An 18,166-nucleotide genomic window follows, 5' to 3' on the forward strand; every position below is an offset into this window, starting at 1 on the left:
TTCAATAAATGTTGTTTAGATGAAGGAATCAGTGAGTGAATGAATGATTGAATACATTTGCTGTTTTGGGTAACTTTCAAATTGTCCACCCTGTGGTATTAAAATTGTGTACGCTGAAGTAATGAGCTGGCGTGACTAGCTTCCAGCCCCCTGTGGCCTTCTGATGGTAATCGCACTGTCAGTATTATACTAACAAAAACAGCTTAAAAATGTGACCATGAAGTGAATAAATTGTCTGTCTAGTTCTGTTTTATAACTGTACTTAGTTTTGTACTTAAACTCAGTATATAATGATGAAAATAGTTTATGGAAACAGTTGTATTTTGTTGTACAGACCACTGGTTTTAGAATTAAAAGAGACCTGGTTTTGAACCCTGTTCTGCCACTAGTTTGCACAAGTCACTTAGCCTATTTGAGTCTTAATCCTTTAGCAAATATTTGCATATACTATATGTCACATACTGCATACTTTCATTTTCCTCATTTATAAAATAGGGATAATATAATTCCTACTTCAGCTTCAAGAGTTGATGTGATGATGTAAAAGAGATAGTGTTTGTAAATAGTAAATATATATGTTGTTACATTGAAATATTCTGTGTGCTTCAAACATGTTTGTTACTCAGATTTTTTTTTTCCCCCCAGAAGCCTAGGTATACAATGTAGTTCATCCCTTTCAGGGAGAGTTGATGCATTATGGAAATAGTTCTAGGGTCTGAGTTTCCGGGATAACTGACAATAGTAGAAGTAGAGTGACTTTGAAGCTGGAAAGACCTAGTTCATTCTTGGTTCTACCTCTTTGTAGCTATGTGATATTAAGCAAATTTCTTTATCTTTCTGACCCTCCAATTTCCTATTTTGCAAGCGGGGATAATTATTTCGCAAGGTTGTAAGATTAAGATATAATGTATATTAAGTACTTTGCATCATGTCTGGCGTGTAGAAGAGATTTTTGTTTTGTAAGGTAATGAATAGAGAAGGAAAGGTTGCCAAGTGGATAGAGTTGTCATTATAAAATGGAAGAAGTACCTTGGAGGAGGATTGCGCTTGTTCTGACAATCTCTCTGTGCTTCTAGTGCCTTTTCGACCTTCTGAAATGAGTAAATGGATGAGACTTTTAATTTTAAAAGTCTGATTCTAAATATTAGTGGTTTCTTAAAGTGCTTATCAACTTGTCTCTTTCCCCTGGTAAGTTATGGCATAGTCTTATCAAAATAGTGACAAATGTAACTGTGATTGATAAAAATAAAAATCTAACTTGATATGCATTTCTGCCTTTAATACAAAAGCAAATAAATTCTTGTAAGTGGTATAACTGGAAGTGGGAAACATGCTTTATGCTTTGCTATTTGAACGATATCATTTGCTCCACATAGAAAGGAATCATTTCTTTTACTTTGTACATTCAAAAAATACATCCCTGACTGTTGTAGTTGACTAGACATTTGGAAAATGATGATGATTCTTTAGAAATATATAATCTTTCTCTAGTAGAATTTAGTTAGGGAAGAGAAGATGAATTATAGCATATTTTGGTCACTGAAAAGATGCAAATGTAAAAATCCTATTTGTGTAAGTGTGGAAGATTTCAAATTGCTGGTTATATAGTTTCATATGTTCCTATAAGCTTAAGTTACATATACCATAGTTATCCCTTAAATATTGCTTCCAGTGAGGTGTGAGGTTATTTACACATAAGCATGTATGATATCTACTACTTTAATAAGTTTTGGCCATTAATCTAAATCTGCTTATAGATTTGATGAAAACTGAGGATATAACAGATCTTCTTGAATTTAGATACTGTGATGAAGGTATCTGGTAAGAATCTATTGGCATATAAGGTAGTTTATAATGAGAATTTCAGCTTGGATCAAGAAAAGCTCATCGTACGGTTTTCCTTTTCTAATCTCATGAATACATCTACAAACCCCTTCCATTGGGAAGATGGGTACTTCGTTAGAAGAGAAGGGTAAATTGTGTTTTCCAGTCCACAACACTGTTATAAGGACCTCCTTCATATACGCTGGTTATTGTCTGGAACAAAAGAGTGGTTAAGGTAAATATATAATAAGATGAGCCCTCAAGAAATAGCTTTTAATTCTGAGAAGTATCCAGTATTCTGTAGCAAAATAATCAGATTTTCAGTCTTCTTTTTCTCATTTGGCCCATGAGGCAAGAGAAACCATCACTGAAGTAGTTAATTGTACTTAAAGTGTAGTGTTTGATGCCTTAATGTTAAGTCTTTCTTAGCTTACGTTATTTGGGGAATACTTATATGTACAGTGGTACTAACTTCCCTTGATCACCTTTAGCTGTTATTTCTAATGCAAAATAGATTGTGATATATGAGGAAATTAGCAGAGAGTTTGTCTATATTCCTATATGAGTTGATTTTCCAAGAGTATACTATTTTGGAATATTACTTTGAAGTACTAAGTTAATAAATATCCCTGAATAGTCTAAAGATGGGATAGAAAATATTTTCTTAATGGCTTAAAATGCACTTTTATTCAGGTTGTTTAAATGATTTTTAGTTTAAGGAACGAGGGTGTCTTCTGGGCACATTTTCTTCTAAGAGAAATACAGGACACTTGTATTACTATCAAAGTTTATTATCCCATTGTCAGGACTGGGGTAATTCCTATCAGTAAGTTGTTTTAGGTAATTAAAGTCAGTTTCATTCATACAAGCCAAATATATGTGAATGTGTCCCTTTTTTTTTTTTTTTTTTGCTGGAAATCATTAAAAAATATAAAGAAGCATTTCTCTTTCGGTTTAGCTTCTGAAATGATGTTTGTTATGCCTAGTTCATAAGTCCAGAGTGACACATCATACAAGGAATCGCTAATTTCATCTGTTGGTGGCAGGCAGAGCCTATGTGATTTTGTTTGATTTGAATCTTGTGAAAGCAAATTTTAAATTTGTAGATTGAAAGTGTTTTAAGTAGAGGAGCTGGGTCTGCCTTACTGGTGGCTACCAGACATGATTTAACTGTTTAAAAATGATGATTGTGATGTGTTCCCTAGGTCAGAGTAGCCTCCTAATTGTGAATTAGACTACCCTTTGGTAAGTCTCTCACTTATACCCTTATAAAATTTCACTCTAAGTGAAATTTTCTTCTTGAAATAGTGTTCCCCCTGCTTCTTTTATGCTCCGGTGGTTCACTCTGTTTCTCTCTTTCTCTGTTCCTCTTTCTGTCCCCCCTCCCCCTCACTGGCTGGAGAAAGGGAAATGGCCTACATTTAAGTGACAGAAGGACAGTAAGGAGGTAAATGTACTGTCAAAGAGCTTCTTTTCTCCCTTCCCATCACATCTTGTCATCCAGTCATTTTAACTCACAGCCTTACCTATTGCCTCTAAAGACTGGAGTAGCTTGGGAGTCTTTTAGTGTTTTGTTAGTGCCTTGGGCGCAGTTGCTTTCTTGGTGTTTTAGTCCTTGGTGTGAAAAGTAGTCAAATAGTTTCCAGACTCTTTCTGCTAGTTGGTAGAAGGCAATTCATCTTCTGTCAGCTGTTTTCTGATTGACTGGGCAAGGCATATAACTAGTGAAATTGAAGTAGATCAATGACTGCATAGTAATTCTTTCTGTAAAATAGTCTTACTCTCCTTTCAGTTCCTCTAGTCACCTAGGTTTATAGCTTTGGCTCATTTACTTTTGCAGCCCTTTAGTTTGTCACCATGACCCATTTGTCTTTCTTTTGAAAGTTTCTCCAAATCTCCCCACCTCAGTCCAGGCCCTTGTTTCCCTTCCTTCCTTGTATTACCATTTCACTCTAGCTGTATAGTCTTACTTCTCCCCAGTAAAGGGAGGAGCACAGTAATTTCAAGACTTAAAGATTAGTGCTCCCCCCTTACTGAGAAGTCTCCCATGGCTTCTTACTTTCTGCTACAGCAGATATCAGTTCTTCTATCTGGCTTTCAAGGGTATTATACTTACTCTGCTAACACCTTGGTTTTTTCCTTAACATTCTGGCCCCAACCTAACCTTCCAGCTTCATCTCCCACTACTGCACTACATGAACTTCCTTAGCCAGGCTTTCTCTTCACTTACTTCATCTATAGAAACTACTCTGCTCATTTAACCAATACAGCATTCTCTGCCTTTTTTCTGCCCTCTCTCTAAATTTTTCTGTAAGCCTTACAGTACTTGTGTCATACATCTTGGTAGGCTAACTTTTCATGCATGGTCATGAATCTCTTGAAGGACAGAATGTGCCTTTTATTCCCTGCAGGCCCTACCTGGTTCAGTGCTTCCATCCCCATAGGTTCTCATCGAAGGACTTCGGTGAGCTTGTGGGAGAGCACGTGGATGTGTTCCTGGTGAGCTGTACATGATAGAGTTGTGATGAATGTGTAGAAGGTAAAGGTGAGTAGATGTTCAGCCCAGTAAGGTAAAACTTTCCACTTTAAAGTGTATTGGTTCGTCCTGTGAGTTCTCTATAATAGCTAGTGTTCAGTTGAAGGCTAAATGGTCATTCTGCCAAGGATGCTGTCAAGGAGTCCTGCACGAGGTAGGGGGGGAGGGTATTATTCAATCAGATAAACTAGTGCCCCCTTCACTTTGTAATTCTAAATAAGTACTATTTTGACCTAATAAAATAGAGGCCAGAGAGGCTGATGGGAATTGAGGAATTGACAAAGGTAATGGTAAGAAGTTAAAAAATAATACTTATAATTTATAGCTGAGTAATCTTTATAGTTTATAGACCCGTTTTTCAGCGCTCTCTTTACATCTCGTGATGTTGAAAAGAAAATTCAAAATTACAAAATATATTTTTGTGGCCTTCACATTTGGTTATTTCTTTGACTACTGAGAGAGTTCTATTTAGAAGACTATCTAGCCTACATAGATGCTTTATCCGAAAGCTTTATTGTTTTGAATTACTGAAAACAAAATGTTCATCGTAACTGCTGTGTTCATTTTAATTACAATAAATAGGAAAATTATACTCCTTCCTGCAAGGATAGAGAATGTGAACTTCGGTTGATTGAAACTTGCCTTTTTCTCTCTTTTTAAATGAATCCAATGGTGATTCATTCTCTTAATTTGATTGTGAATTGATTTGTCACTTTTTTACTTGCTAGTTTGTCCTAAGGCAGGCCAAGTGTTCTTCTCAAGTCTATTTGGGGGTGGGAGGTCTCTAGAATTATTGCTGTTTGATGAATTATCTGTTTTTTCTATTTAAAAGTGATCCTTTTCACTGTCATAATTTGAGTTCTAGTCCCCAAGCAAAGATTTCAGAAAATGCCTTCTAACAGCAAAGTAAATGTCATCATGTCCTCTCCCAGCTTTAAGTAGTTGGGCTTCTCTTGAGGTCTCAAAGAATTGTAGAATGTCTAAACATGGAAGAATTTTAAAGTTACTTGTTTAATCCCTTTGTTCATTAAACATTGTGGAGTCTCTACCAAGTAAATGAATAAAACAGTATAAAAACTACACTTCATTGGCAAAATAAAATTTTACTAAAAAATAGTAAAGTAAAATAAAATTTTTGCAGAGCAGAAAATTTTAATATTAATGATGTCCAGCTTATTAATTCATTCTTTCATGGATCATGCCTTTGCTGTTGTATCTAAAAAGTCATCACCAAACCTAAGGTCATCTAGATTTTCTCCTATGTTATCTTCTAGGAGTTTTATAGTTTTGTGTTTTACATTTAGGTTAGTGATCTATTTTGAGTTATTTTTTGTGAAAGGTGTGTGGTCTGTGTCTACATTCATTTTTTTGCATGTCCAGTTTGTTACAGCATCATTGTTGAAAAGGCTGTTTTTTCTCCATTGTATTGACTTTGTTCCTTCATCAAAGATCAGTTGGTATTATTTATCTGGGTCTATCTCTGGGCTGTCTATTCTTTTCCATTGATCTATTTGTGTATTTCCATTGATCTTTTGCCAATACCACACTGTCTTGATTACTGTGGCATTATAGTTAGTCTTGAATCTGTGGTGTCAGTCCTCCGATTTTGCTCTTGTCCTTCAGTGTTATGTTGGCTATTCTGGATCTTTTGCCTTTGTGTATAAACTTTAGAATTATTTTCTCAATATCCATAAAATAACTTGCTGGGAATTTGAATGGGTTTGCATTAACTCTGTAGATCAAGTTGGGAAGAATTGACCTCTCGACAATTTTGAGTTTTCCTGTACATGAACATGGAATAACTCTCCATGTATTTGGTTCTTCCTTGATTTTGTTCATCAGAATTTTGAAATTTTCCTCATATAGATCTTGTACATATTTTGTTAGATTTATACTGTTTCATTATGGGGGGTGCCAATGTGATGCTGTATCTTGAATTTCATATTTATCTTGTTTATTTATCTTGTTTATTGATTTAGGAAAGCAACTAACTTTTGTATATCAACATTGTATTATGCAGCCTTGCTATAATCGTTTATTTGTTCCAGCAGTTTTTTTGTCATTTGTTTTGAATTTCTACATAGATTGTCATGTCATCTGCAAACAAAGACAGTTATTTTTTCCTTCCCAGTCTGCATGTTTTATTTCCCTTTCTTATCTTATCACATTAGGTAGGATATCCAGTATGATCTTGAAAAACAATGGTGTGAGGAGACATCCTTGCCTTATAACTGATCTCAGTGGGAATGCTTCAGGTTTTTCACCATTTAGTATGATGTTAGCTGTAAGCTTTCTGTATATTCATTAACAAGTTGTAGAAGTTCCCCTCTATTCCTAGTTTACTGAGAGTTTTTATCATGAGTAGGTGTTGGATTTTGTCAAATGCATTTTCTGCATGTATTGATATGATCATATATGACTTTTCTTCTTTAGCTCATTGATGTGATGAGCTCATTAAATGATTTTCAAATGTTGAACTGGCCTTGCATACCTGGGGTAAATCCCACTTGGTCATGGTGTATAATTGTTTCTATTCACTGTTAGATTTGATTTACTGATATCTTTTGGAGGATTTTTGCATCTATGTTCATGAGAGATATTGGTTTGTAGTTTTATTTTCTTGCAATGCTTTTGTCTGGCTTTGGTATTAAGGTAGTACTGGCTTCATAGAATGTATTAGGAAATATTCCCTCTGCTTCTGTCTTCTGAAAGAGATTGTAGAGAATAGGTATTTCTTCCTTAAGTGTTTGGTAAAATTCACCAGTGAACCCATCTGTGCCTGGTGCTTTCTGTTTTGGAAGGTTATTAATTATTGATTCAATTTCTTTAATAGGTATAGGTCTATTTAGATAGTCTGTTTCTTGTGTGAGTTTTGGTAGGTTGTGTCATTTGAGGAATTGGTTTGAGGAATTGGTCCATTTCATCTAGGTTATCATATTTGCGGGCATAGAGTTGTTGTTAATATTCCTTGATTATCCTTTTAATGTCCATGAGATCTGTAGTGATGTCCCCTCATTCATTTCTAATGTTTGTAATTCCTAATTATGCCAATGCTTTTTCCTTCTTTCTTTACCTCTATCTCATGGCAGTTAAGAAAAGGGAGACAAAAATGCACAAAGGAGATAGATTCCTAAATTCAGATTTCCTTTTAGCAAACCATGGTCATTTCCTGATTAATATTTTGGTAGACACATACTACATGGTAGTGATGGAGGTCATGAGATAATGACCCTTAATATATATGAAAGCTTTGCGATCATCTCTGGGGGAGTTTAAGACCAAATGAGGGAAAGACAAACCCATTTACTTTACAAAGTTAATTAAAACAGTATGTGGCATAGGAGGCAGCATTAAAGAGTCTCTCTTCTAATGGTTATTTAATTAGTTTAGATGTCTCAGCAGTATATGCCCTTTCAGGACTTCCCTGGTGGCGCAGTGGTTAAGAATCTGCCTGCCAATGCAGGGGACATGGGTTCAATTCCCTGGTCCAGGAAGATCCCACATGCCATGGAGCAACTAAGCCTGTGCGCTACAACTACTGAGCCTGTACGCTTGAGCCCTCGAGCCAAAACTACTGAGCCTGCGAGCCACAACTACTGAAGCCCGCATGCCTAGAGCCCGTGCTCCACAACAAGAGAAGTCACTGCAATGAGAAGACCGCACACCACAACAAAGAGTAGCCCCCCACTCGATGCAACTAGAGGAAGCCCGCGCACAGCAATGAAGACCCAATGCAACCAAAAATAAATAAATAAAAAATTTAAAAAAACAAAGTATATGGCCTTTCAAGGACTACTTCTGATTGACATTTAGAATTGGTTTGGTTAGAAGTAACAGGACAGTCGTTAAGGTAACATGTTTTTAAAGTAAGCAGTGGATTAATACATTAGGCCTATATAATAATGGAATCATCCTTGGATTTGGTAATAAAAATATTTTTACCCTAGAACATAGTACTGAAGAATAAGAAACTAGAAAGCCCGAGTTCATTCCAGAACTAAATGAATGTAGAAAGTAGGAAACCAGAGGTTTCACTGAAGAACAGTTTTTCATTGAAGGCTGTTGACTCACCAAAAAAAAGTCAAGTTCACATGTTTAATAGTGAAATAAAAGCATTCTTTGACATATGTAGGAGATATTTCCTTCATATTCATATTCTGCATTGTAGAAATGCATATGGTACCAGCAGAATCTGGTAAATAAGAGAGTTAAAGAATTTAAATTACATAAGTGAAAACATTGGTATTTATTTCACTATATTATATTATATATTCGCTGTCTTTCCCATCCTACTTCCCCATTTTTCTATGGGTCCTTCCTTTTTCTCCCGAATAAACTGCTTGTCTCAGGGATCTACTTCTGGCGGGAGCCCAAATGAAGATAGGCTGTCATTTTTCCTATAAAATTCCCTTTATTTTGGCATAGCTTCTTGCATCTTCATGGTGTCATTTTACATGTTCCTCTGTATTCATTGTTTCCTATACACTAGTTCTTGGGCTTGATTAGACTGTGGTCAGGTTCAGTTTTGGGGGGTTAAGATTACTTAATAAGTGGTGCTTTTTATTTCCTATTGCATCCTATCAAGAAGCATTAGTATATAATTAACACTGCTGAATGCTATATGAAAGTAAATCCTAAGCGTTCTCATCACAGGAAAATATATCTTTTTCTTTTGTTTTGTTTCTACATGAGATGATGGATGTTTACTAAACTTACTGTGGTAATCGTTTCATGAGTGTATACATCCAATGATTATGCTGTATGCCTAACACTTACACAGTGCTGTAGGTCAATCATATCCCAAGAAAACAGGAAGAAAGAAAAACAGGTGATAATATGTAGTTGTCCCACTTTCAGTGATGTTAAGATTGTTCAGTGACAGTGTTGATGCAGTTGTTCCACATTAAGATTAACTCAAGGATTCTTGAAACCTACACAAAAAGGGAGTATGACATACTGTGTAATTCTTATTGTTCAGTGCCCAGCAGTTATGTTTTGGGAATAGATCATGACTTTGCAGGAATTATGGTGACTCTTAAATTAAAATACTTGAGAGAGAATCTTCTCTTTCTCTTTTTTAATATGAAAGTGAAATTGTTAAGTTTGATGATCTTGCCAGGTGTAATATAAATATCTATATAATGTTATTCACACCCCTTTCCCCAGTGCCTAGGACAGTGCCTAGCATGTAATAGATGACTCAGTGAAAGATTTGTGGAATGACCTAACAAAAGAATGCATGTACCAACATGTTTGTAGACTCTCTTAAGGGAACTTTCTTTCATCAGGCACCCTGGGGAAGAATTACAGTGTAGCACAAGGCGGGCAGTCATAATTTTCTCTTGGTATATATGTATGAATGTTTGTTCTGGACTATTACTCACAAGATCCAGTGCTGGGTACTAATCGGGAGACAGTGATGAATGGAACATTGTCTCACACATACCCCCCCCCCCCGCCCCCCCGTAGCCCTGGGTCCCAGAGGGTGTTCAGAAAAAGAAGAAAACAATTCTCATCTTGAATTTTCTCCCAGTTCCTATGCTTTGTTAGTACTTTCATTGCTAGGTCTGGGTTTTAGTGAGATGGTCGTTTTAACAGAAAAATCCTTTCCACACATTGAGAAGCTCATTCCCAGTTGTGAAGAACTTTTTGTAATAAGAGCATTCTTTCCTGAAGGTCGGAGAAGTGCACTGTCTATTCCAGGTAAATTAATTCATCCCATTCTTAGGATACAGTGAAGAACAAAACACAGACGACATCAATTTTTAATGGAAATCCATGCATGATTAATAACTAATATTCAAGAAAAAGAATGAATTGCAACAATTTTTTTCTTTTTATTTTCTATGGTCGTTTTTACTGGCAGAATTTGATTTTAGGGGTTATATTATTCGTATTTGAATTATTTGTTTTTGCATAGAATTTGTTTTCCCAAACATGTCTGTGCCCACCATATTTTGAGTTATTTAATGAAGAAGGTTGTGACTGTTTTAATGTTTCTTTATAAAAGCAGATTGGTTCTGACTTGTCCAAAATGGGTTGCCCTGATATTATAGGAAGGTTGTATCACTGAGCAATTTAAGGGTTAAAGTGGCTTTCCAGTGCTATTCTATGCTTAGTCCTATTTTTCCCCTCTCTTTGAACTTCTGTTCATTATAATGCTTCTGGGAATACTAACAGTGAGATGTGCCTTGATTGATACTGAGCTTCAATACAGTGCCTGTCAGCCTTTCTCTGGGGACCTTTCATATCTCTTAGCTCCTTGCAGCTAACTGCAGACCTCTATGTTTCTGCTGCCTGCCTGCCAGCTTAATGCAAAACTGAGAGTGAGAGTAGTGGCCCCAGGGAGGAGAAGCTGCCTGGGTCCCATGGCATTGGGACTTCAGGTGGGAGGCTGATTTGTCAATCTGGATTAGAAATAGAAGGGAGCTGTTGCCTGGTACATTACTTATTTGTTGCTATAGAAGAGACATAGTTTGTAAAGGGCTTTGAGAATCTCCCAGCAGAAAGGCACGTAAATGATAGATTTAGCAAAAATACACTAAGCTGTTACTGCAGAACTCCTAGCAGATGTAATGGCAGTTGAGAACAGTAATGCTGTAGGGAAGGAAACATCCCCTTTGAAGCTTCTATTTTTTGCCAGTAATTTTTGTGTAGAAATATCTATTCAAGCAGAAGGCAGTATACTTTGAAAAATTAACATCAATGTAGATTTCTAATGAGATTTTAGATTCCACATTTTTCTAAAATCACAGTATTACGCATCTCAATAAAGAATTCTCACGAATGAGTATTACTGTATTCATATTTGAGGACCAGAAACATTGTACAAGGTTTAAAATGAATTTACATGCTTGTAGAGTCAAGAGTTTTGTTCTCTAAGGCAGTGGTACTTAATATGCATAGGAATCACTTGGGGATCTTATAAAAATGGAGATTCCGTTTCAGTAGGTCTGGGGTGGGGCCTGCATTTCTCACAGACTCCTAGGTGATGCCAGTGCTGCTGGTTCAGGGACCACCATTTGAATGCAAGGTTTTAAGTATTCAGTTTTAAAACAAACTCACCGACTTTCTGTTTTCTAAACTCATTTATACTAAGATATTCTAATAAAACACTTAAAGTAAGGCCTAGCAAATGCTTTTGTGACTGTCAATCTTGCTATCAAATAATATTTAATAACCTCTTCTTCCTGGTACTTTATTAGCTTCTGGTCCTGAAAGTCGGCAATCATTTATTTTCATGACTGAATTAACAACCTTACAATGGAACAATACAAGACGTATTGGATTTTTATCCACTAACGTAGCATGGCTATTTTTAAGTGAGGGTATTCTATGTGCTGAAGTGTCTGGAAGTCATACCAAGGAATAGCTTGGGGAACTGGAAGAAGGTATTGCTGGGGATTCGTGACGGCTCTTAGACAGCAATATAGAGGGGTTTCTGCAGTGGGTGGGAAGATCACTTCTGAGATTCCCTCTAAATCTGAGTCTATGAATCATCACCTAGTATTGTGCTTTTCATCATTACATTATTAAAAACAAATTTTAATGCAGACTTTATTCCTATTTGATAACCTTATTTTCCTCAAACATGTTAAAAATATTTATTTTTATTTATATGGGAGGACTATTCCCATTTCTGAACCCCTTTCCCCTATTTCTTACTTCTAACACCCTCCCTCTAAATTCTTAGTGTATTACCATAATCCACCCATTCATTCACTTAGTACATCTTTGAATGCTCATTGTGTACTGGTAGGGTACTGTAGTAGGTGATATGCAGGGTACAAAATTGAATAAGGAACAGTCTCTACTTTCAAGGCACTCAGAGTCTCCTAGAGGAGGTAAGATGGCACAAATAATCTGTGTGAAAAATAATATGTTAACACCCTAAGAAAGTGCTCTGGAGGTTCAGAGGAGAGAGAAATTAATCACTCTTGTCTGGGACAAGGAAAGGCTTCATAGAAAAGATAGCATTTGAATTGGGTCTTGAAAACTAGATAAGCTTTCCTAGCTGTTTCAAGCAGAGGAAACTACATGAGCCAAGTATGGAGGCACGAGACTAAGATGATACATTTTAGGAATTGCAAGTACTAAGACCCCTTGCATTCTTGGATTTGTAACTTAGAGGATTTGGACCATTTGTGAGTGACCCTTGAAGGGTCATGTAGTAATTTTTCTGAGTTACTGATTTTATTCCCTTCCTAAGAGCCTAATGTTTCAAGTCAATGACTGAGGCTAGTGATTGGTTTAGCTTAGCATTCATATCTTGGTCCGTCTTTATTTTTCTCTATTCATTCTCATCCCATTCTCATTTTACCACATGTTATATGGGAGGACACTATATGCTTATTAATAATTTAGAATTTGTGAAGAGATTGTTATGGTTCCTCTCAGTTGCCAAGAGCCTACTGCAAATAGGGTGACCATATATGTAATTTACTGCCCAAACTGGGACCCTTTTGAAAGAGAGTGGTGCTATTAATAATATTCCAGGGCAACAGGCATATCCTGGGTTTGTCTCAAGCAAGCTAGAGTATATGGCCAACTAGAAAGTATGGTTACTCTAACTATAGTTCTTGTTAGTTGGAGTATAGACTATGGATGGGGAGCAGTACCATGTGATTTAGGAAGGCAAGTGCGGGCTAGTTTGTGAGTGGTCCTAAATGCAGGCTAAGGAGCTAGGCTTTTATACTGTAGACAGCGAAAAATGCTTGGAGTTTTTTTAGGGGCAGAGGAATCGATATATGCAAAGCAGCATTGGCAAAGACTAGTCTGGACTCTGTGGGCAGGTTGGATTAAAGGGAGATATCGATTCAGAGAGTGTCATAGTACTCCCCTTTAAGGGTATATTCAAATGGTAACTACTCGAATGGTCTTAATGTACTAGGAAAATGTATTTATTTATTTTAAAAATTATGCTGAGAGCTTTAACAACTCGCTTCCAATATGTGTTATTATTGATTTTAGTTCGTACTTCTAAAGATCCTGTTAGGTTGGTGTTTTGTTCAACTAATGTTTTTTTCAAAAGAGGAATAGCACTGGGACTTAGCAGTGAATGCCAGAGCATATTGTTATGTGTTCGTATTATAGCATGTTTATGTGTTAATATTGTAACAATTAAAGTTTGACCTAACATTGAGACAGAGTGCATAGTAAAAAATCTTCCCAAGATTTATTTCTAAAATACTTTTTTTTAAAATCATGTAACCGACTTTTCATTGTATCTTGTTTCAAACTGATGTCTAATTTAGAGAGAATTTTGATTTTGCAGTAACTCCCACTTCCCTAACCTACATTTTTCCGTTTTCTATCCTCATGGAGTTAGGTGGGCTTTTGGGAAAGAAAAGGCATTTTCTACCAGGAAAACCAGATAAAGCATCATGGAAGAGGGGATCAATCCTTGAAGGATTGATTATGCAGTAGTGGAGAAGAGGACATTCCACATAGAGGAGACAATGTATGCAAAGAGAAGGAAGCAGAAGAATTGTGGGGCATATTTTGGGAAAAGCAACTGGCTACTGGGTGGCTTAAAAAATGCTGTGGAAATACAGCTAGTGCACTGGCATCACCAGCCAGTTAGGTGGTCATGAAGGATACAGGGAAATTAAAGGAAAGGAAAGCTTTTTTAGTTCCCAAAGATATCTCAATGTTTAAAAACCATCTACTGGAAGAAAATATACTTACTTGCTAAAGAAGCTCCTATTTATTTATTAAATTAAAAAAATTTTATAAATTTTAAAGGTTACTTTCCATTTACAGTTACTACAAAATACTGGGTATATTCCCTGTGTTGTACAGTACATACTTGAGCCTATCTTACACCCAATAGCTTGTACCTCCCACTCCCCGACCCCTATATTGCCCTGCCTACCCCCCAGCCCCTCCACTGGTAACCACTAGTTTGTTCTCTATATCTGCTGAGTCTGAAGAAGCTCCTATTTAAAGCTAGCCTTTCACTTTATTTATTTATTTTTTAATGAATTTGGGTGCAGTGTTTACCATTTACTATGTGCCTTTTATATAAGATCATATGTAGACATATCTCAGACTGAAATGTTTAATATTTTGTACAGTAAATGCATGTGGAATGAATTATCTAATGAATTATAGAAGATTATTGGAGATGCTTCTCGGTTTTCTTGGCAAAAAAATGAGCTAATGAACTGAAGAGAGTGACCAATTTGTAAAATATTTCATAAGTTTATGTCTGTATATTTACATATGTTGTAATATTCCGTCATTAGAGGCTAAATTCTCCATGACTATTAAGATCTACGGAAATTTTCTGTGTAGGTTTTTGTTGTTTCTTTAAAAAAAAAATTAAAAGTTTACTTCAAGTTTAAATTTAAAAATTAAATGATTTCCCTCCTCCCTTCCTGGTTTAGAGCTACTTGTCTTTATTTTACTTAAGCACTATAGCATTTGACACATAAAGGTGTTTCCCCAGGAGAATATTGTTTCTGCCCGGGGCTGACATGAAAAGAAACGATTTGTCAGACTAGTGGAGCTTGCTAACAATTCAAATAAACAACCTGTCTTTCCCTTCATACTGCATATTAATAGAAATGTTAATGATAAACTGCCTCTTTTACACCCTACAGGGAGGAGAGGTTATTGGGTCAGAGACAGTTTTCTTGCTTTGGGCCCTCTTAAACACAGCTGTTAACAGAATCCTTCTTACCAGTTGCATGCTTATTAGCACAATGTTTCTTACATAATGGTTATGTTTAATACAGCCAAATTGATTGTGCCTCATTTTTGTCATTATCTAATATGTAAAAAGCAATTAAATTTAGAATATACTTCTCGGGAAACATGTATTTTGATAGACAGTAAGTAACTCTTCAAAAATGAACTTCCTTGGATTATACAGCTGAAGGCCACGATCATATCTGTATTTATCACTTTTTTCTCCCCTCCTTACCACCACCACTAGTTTGAGCTCCTTGAGATAGATAGAGTATGCTTGCTATGCCTTATGCATTTGTGCCCTCAGTACCTAGCAGACACTGTAAATGACTGTCAAGTTATTTAATGACTTGAGTTTGATAATGACCAATTTGTTGCTTTATTTTTACGTGGTCTTCTTGAATTTTTCTTCAGCATACGATCCACTCTAAAATCCTCCTTTATCAATATAATTGTTAGAAACAAGACAACAGGCCCCAAATGGAGTTGCTTATGCTAAGCCCCACATCACCAAACTGAGGCTTAACTTACAGTTTAGGCTCTTCCAGAAATGGAATCTAAAGCAGTCAATCAGGAGTCTCCTGATCAGCACGTGTTAGGTAATCTGCCAGATAGACCCCTGCCATCCTCTAAAGGAAATTAACTTTGCAATAACCAATCCAATTTTTTTGCCTAGTATAACGTCCTTGTTCCTGCTCCCCTCTGCCTATAAAAGTCCGATATTTTGTACAGCTCCTTGGAGCTCCTTTCTATCTGCTAGATTGGATGCTGTGTGCTTCAAATCGATTTCTGCTCATATAAACCCTTAAACATTTTAATATGCTTCAGTTTATCTTCTGAAAGTTTATATAGTTGTCTAGAGCTGGTCATACACTGATGTGGGAAGGATCTGTTAATTGAGGTATGGGTAGTAAGTAATGACTAGTGAGGGAAGTCTGATCTTTCCAGTTGATTTTTGAGGTATTGAAAATAATGAAAATAGTTATAGAAGTAAAATATTCAGGGATTTTAAGTTATCTAGCTTACTTTTAGGAGAGTATAATTTACTGGTTGCTAACAGAAATAATGTCAGCTATTGGCTACACTATTATGGTAACTTGAAAATAAGACTGGTATTATTCTTAGGTTTTTTCTAAGAAAAGAATGAATTTATAGAAATATTTCAAATAATTAGCTGGGCTTATTTACCTACCAGCATCAACATGTCTCTTTATACTATTCAGAAATTGAATTGTTGGTGAATTATAAAATTTTGAGTTGTAACTGTTGTGAGTACCAAAAGTATCCATGAAATGAGTGGGCAGAGGTGTGTCTTCAGTACCTTGATCGGGGCCTAATGTTAATTGTCACTTGATAAAGAGCAGTGGTTCAGCGAATGGATTTCCATATATAAACGGGATTGAACAAAAAACCGTCCAGGCATCAAATGGGCGCAACCTAAATGTCCATCAACAGAGGAATGAATAAAGAAGATGTGGTACATACATACAATGGAATATTACTCAGCCATAAAAAAGAACAAAATAATGCCATTTGCGGCAACATGGATGGGCCTAGAGATTGTCATACTGAGTGAAGTAAGTCAGACAGAGAAAGACAAATATCATATGATATTGCTTATATGTGGAACAAAAAAAATGGTACAGATGAACTTATTTACAAAACAGAAATAGAGTCACAGATGTAGAAAACAAACTTATGGTTACCGGGTAGTGGGGGATAAATTGGGAGATTGGGATTGACATATACACACTACTATATACAAAATAGAAACCTAGGGAATTTCCTGGTGGTTCAGTGGTTAGGATGCCGCGCTTCCACTGCAGGGGGCACGGGTTCTATCTCTGGTGGGGGAACTAAGATCCTGCGTGCTACAGCCAAAAAAAAAGAGAGAGAAAAGAAAAAATAGATAACTAATAAGGACCTACTGCATAACTCTAGTCAGTACTCTGAAACGACCTATATGGAAAAAGAATCTAAAAAAGAGTGAATATATGTATATGTATAACTGATTCACTTTGCTGTACACCTGAAACTAACACAACATTGTAAATCAACTATAGTCCAATAAGAATTTACAAAAACAAAAAACAAATAGCAACATCAACATGGGTAATCCTGTTTATACTTTTGGGCCAAATGTAAATTTCAAATCTTTCCTTATACTTGCTGCCAAAGCAGATGTGTGTCTCTTTTTGAAATTAAATACTTAGTTTCTACCTTTATCCTCTATGCTGATTTTGTATGTATTCATTCCTTGCTTGATTTTATTTTTCATGGCCTTGTTCACCAGTCCCACGAAATACGATGCTGAAACATCTCTCTTTCACTCATTGTATTAGATATTATCAAACTACTTACTGTATTAGAGACAATACACGATTTATTTGATTTTGTTGTTGTAACTTAATGCTTGTTTCTCCATTAGACAATAAACTTTCTGAGTGCAGAAAAGACAGAAACTCACAAAAAAACACATAATGTATTAAAGATGGAACCTAAAAATAAAATACATAAATATTACTTTTTAAAATAAGTAAGCAGTTGTTAGTTTAGTTTAAAATCGTGCCTTTTTATTTTGCAGATGGCAAGCTGAGATTTTCTTTGTACACTAAGAAACACTAAGATTTTGATAAACTTGAACTTAGTGTTTTAGACACGTTAAAGTGGATGCACTTTGCTGCTCTTAACTCTCTTTAATAACCTCTCACCTAACACATCGTAACCACCTGTAAGTGAAGACCAGGCAAGAAGGGCTTTTGGTTAACAATTTGAAAAGTCTTTCTTGAACTGTTCTTTTTATTATTTTGTTCTGTCTTAGAGACATAGTGGGATAGAATCAGCAAACTTAGCTTTGGTTTTATATTCTTTCAAAACTGTTAATAGTCTGGCAAAATTTTTCTTGTGGCACCACAGGTAAAGTTGTTGAGAATATTAATTTAAAAGTGAGTACATTTTTAATTTTGAAAATTGTTTGGAAACAATCTCTTTTATGTATTTAGAAGTATAGGAAATCTGTTGAACCAGTTTCTAGGCTTGAGAAATTGTACTTCTACTTCACTGATCTTGTGAAGGGTTAGAATAGATAATAAAGATTAAAACCAACTGATGGAT

The 18,166-nt window shown here is 35.8% G+C and overlaps 1 protein-coding gene across 2 annotated transcripts in view; it reads left to right on the plus strand.

The window, feature by feature from the left end:
• Positions 1–18,166, plus strand: part of ERP44 (endoplasmic reticulum protein 44) — a 92,440-nt gene that overhangs the window by 14,241 nt on the left and 60,033 nt on the right. The window contains exon 2 of one of the 2 annotated variants that reach the window (XM_032636219.1): positions 4,236–4,369. The exons of the other annotated variant lie outside the window; for it this stretch is intronic. The gene's annotated coding sequence lies outside the window, so the exon portion shown is untranslated. The remainder of the gene's footprint in view (positions 1–4,235; positions 4,370–18,166) is intronic. 2 annotated transcript variants of the gene reach the window in all.

This window comes from Phocoena sinus, chromosome 6, assembly GCF_008692025.1.
Source record: "Phocoena sinus isolate mPhoSin1 chromosome 6, mPhoSin1.pri, whole genome shotgun sequence".
Lineage (NCBI taxonomy): Eukaryota > Metazoa > Chordata > Mammalia > Artiodactyla > Phocoenidae > Phocoena > Phocoena sinus.